A 2,894-nucleotide genomic window follows, 5' to 3' on the forward strand; every position below is an offset into this window, starting at 1 on the left:
TTGGAGAATCTATTGGTGAATCAGTTTTAGATTTTAAAAAAGCTTTCAAAAATCTGCACCTTCATCTTCTGGAAAAGTTTAACTACCAATTAAATATTAGCTGGAAAGTTCATATTTTAGTATGTCATCTTGTTCCTTTTCTTCAGCATAGTCAGTTTGGGCTTTGTGTATATGCCGAGCAGGCAGGAGAAAGTGCTCACCACTATCACTATCAAGTATGGAAACAACACAAGCGTCATTTGGAACACAATGATTATGCAAAACAGCTAAAGAAAAGTGTGATTGAGTTTGGTATAAACAATTTCAAGTAGTCCTTTTCTCTCATTTGTTAAAATTTTTAATTATTGTGAACTTTGAAATGATTGAATTATTTTATAAGGAATTTCAATATTTCATGTTAAACTGCTACATTTATTGCATTGATGTTATATTGTTAATCTGGAATTTATCTAAATTTTATCATAAAAGATCTTATTTTTTTTATTTTAAAGTTGTATTTTTTTAAAAAAAATTGTTTTAAAAGTGTAATACCCCTATAAATTTTGAAAATAATCCCCGCCCTTCTTATATTATCCCTTCTCCTCCATATGTTATTTTAGGTAAAAACTATTTTTGCAAAAAAAAAAATATGTTTAAAAGTTAGTTTAGATTTTAAAAATTATTTTAAAATACTTACCTAAACCCAATATTAATAATTAAACAAAAAAATTTAGAGTAAACCAAAATTTACCCTGGCGGTTTCAGGAGAGCACTGTGTCATCATTGGTTTCATCATGCTCTAAAAACTGAACATAAACGTCCTAAACTTCAGGCATTTTAAATAAATTTCAGAAAAATTATTTCTGATTTTTTATTCCTGATATTTTGAATCAGGATATCCTGCTAATGGTAACATGTAACCCAGTACAACCTGTTTTGTGTCTGGTTTGTAGAAGACGCTTTTTTAGGCAAAGACTAACTCTGGCTTAATACACCCATGGCTTTGGAGCTGTTGGTTGAATAAAGGCTAGATATGGTGTCTCAATAAAAACAATCATCTTGGGTAGGCATTAACCCTTTATTACGCACATTTTTATTTAAATTTTCAAAAAACTGACAATTCTAATGTAAATTATTAAACTTAAAAGCATTGTTTAAAATTCAAATGCAAGTTGTAATGACCATAAAACCAAGCAATGATAATAAAGCAAAGAGAAACTGCTAAAAAGTTGTTATTATTTTAAAATAAAAGGAGTTATCTGTTGCTATTTGGCAGCATCATGTAATAAAGGGTTAAATGCATTAGGCTACTTGTAGAAGACCACCACCAAGGCAAAGACTTAAGGGGTAAACAGATTCTGGCAGTCGACCAGCTTCGCACCCCATCTTCATCTATTAGGCTACCATAGATGTATTTATAATACATTGTTTCTAGCTAAGGATGTTGAATGCTGTATTTTCTTGACTCATTGCATGGGTATTTCTTGTACCTATCTTTATCACTAGGCAACTTATTCTATTATCTCCTAATGAGGATACAGCTCTAAAACTAAATGTTATGGTTCTGAGGCCGGCTGGTAGTCAGGTGCCTGAAGTCTGTGGTAGCTCTCAGAGAGGTTGATTCCATCAACAGCTGTAAAATAACAAAGTACTAACAGCGTCATGTTGCACTGGATGCTGTCCTTATTCGTTTTGGTGTGCATTGTCATGGACATATTTGACTTTCTTCTAAAGTTTTTTTTATCTATGTCAGGGTGCGGAAAATTTTTGTACGGAGACTTTTTCCGAACCCTGTATATCCTAGTACAGGGTGCGGAAAAAGTTCCCGACAAAAGAGATATTGTATATTCTAGTCACTTATAAAAGTTTAATACACTTTTTTCTGAAAATATTTAGTTGATAGTTAATGCATATTTATTGTACTAAATAATTTATTTTTATCTTAATTTTACAAAAGTTCAAAATTTGTTATGAAATCGTAGATCGTAACACTTGTTTCTATTACATGTAAGAATTTTTAGATTTGAATAGATAGTTGAACATACCTAGCCATTTTAAGTATTTATGTAACCAATCTTTTTTTAATTTAGGTTATCACAAGAAATATAACACATGTGCTCAAAATGTGTGTCGGTTGTTCGGGTTTTTAAATAATGATTTGTTATTTCACGACTTTTTACAATTTTAATTGTAATTGAATTTATGAATAAAATGATTTAGATGAATAAAAAATCCTGATAAATAATTTAGTTATAGCGTTAAAATCTTATTCAAACAGAAATTATTTTCATTTATATAATGGTGCAAACTATTATTTAACAGTCGAGCTTTGACATTAAATAGTAAGACAAGTTTTTGATGATAATAATGTTGATGATCAACTAAAAAATAAATGTGACATGACATGTGTAAAACTAAACCTTTATTTGGAAAGTTCAAAGTTCCATTTATCATCGACAGTAAGTACAATTTTTTTGGTGACAATTAAGTGAATAGCTACTAAACATATTTAAAAAGGAAAAGACGGATACAAAGCAGATGTTGGATGGTGCATCAAACGCTGGGTAACACAAACACTTGACAGAATGTAGTTTTACAAAACTTGTAGTTTTTGTTTTGAATTTTTTTTTTATTTAACTTTTTAGTGTGTTATTTTAAACTTTTTTAACTTAAAATGGTCGTCTGGTAAAAAAATATTAAAAAAATCAAATTTTTGTTAATAGTCCAGTTTAAAAGAAAAATTTGTGCTCTTTTAGAAATATATACTTTTAAACATATTTTTTAACTAAATTTTTTAAAAATTTAATTCCTGTAAAGACATGTACTAACCTTTTCCCTTAGCAACAATCATTTTTGGTTGTTTTGGGCCAAAACAATTTCATGATGCAAATATCAAGATAATAAAATTTCAGGCT

Source organism: Hydra vulgaris, chromosome 08 (assembly GCF_038396675.1).
Source record: "Hydra vulgaris chromosome 08, alternate assembly HydraT2T_AEP".
NCBI classification, from domain to species: Eukaryota; Metazoa; Cnidaria; class Hydrozoa; order Anthoathecata; family Hydridae; genus Hydra; species Hydra vulgaris.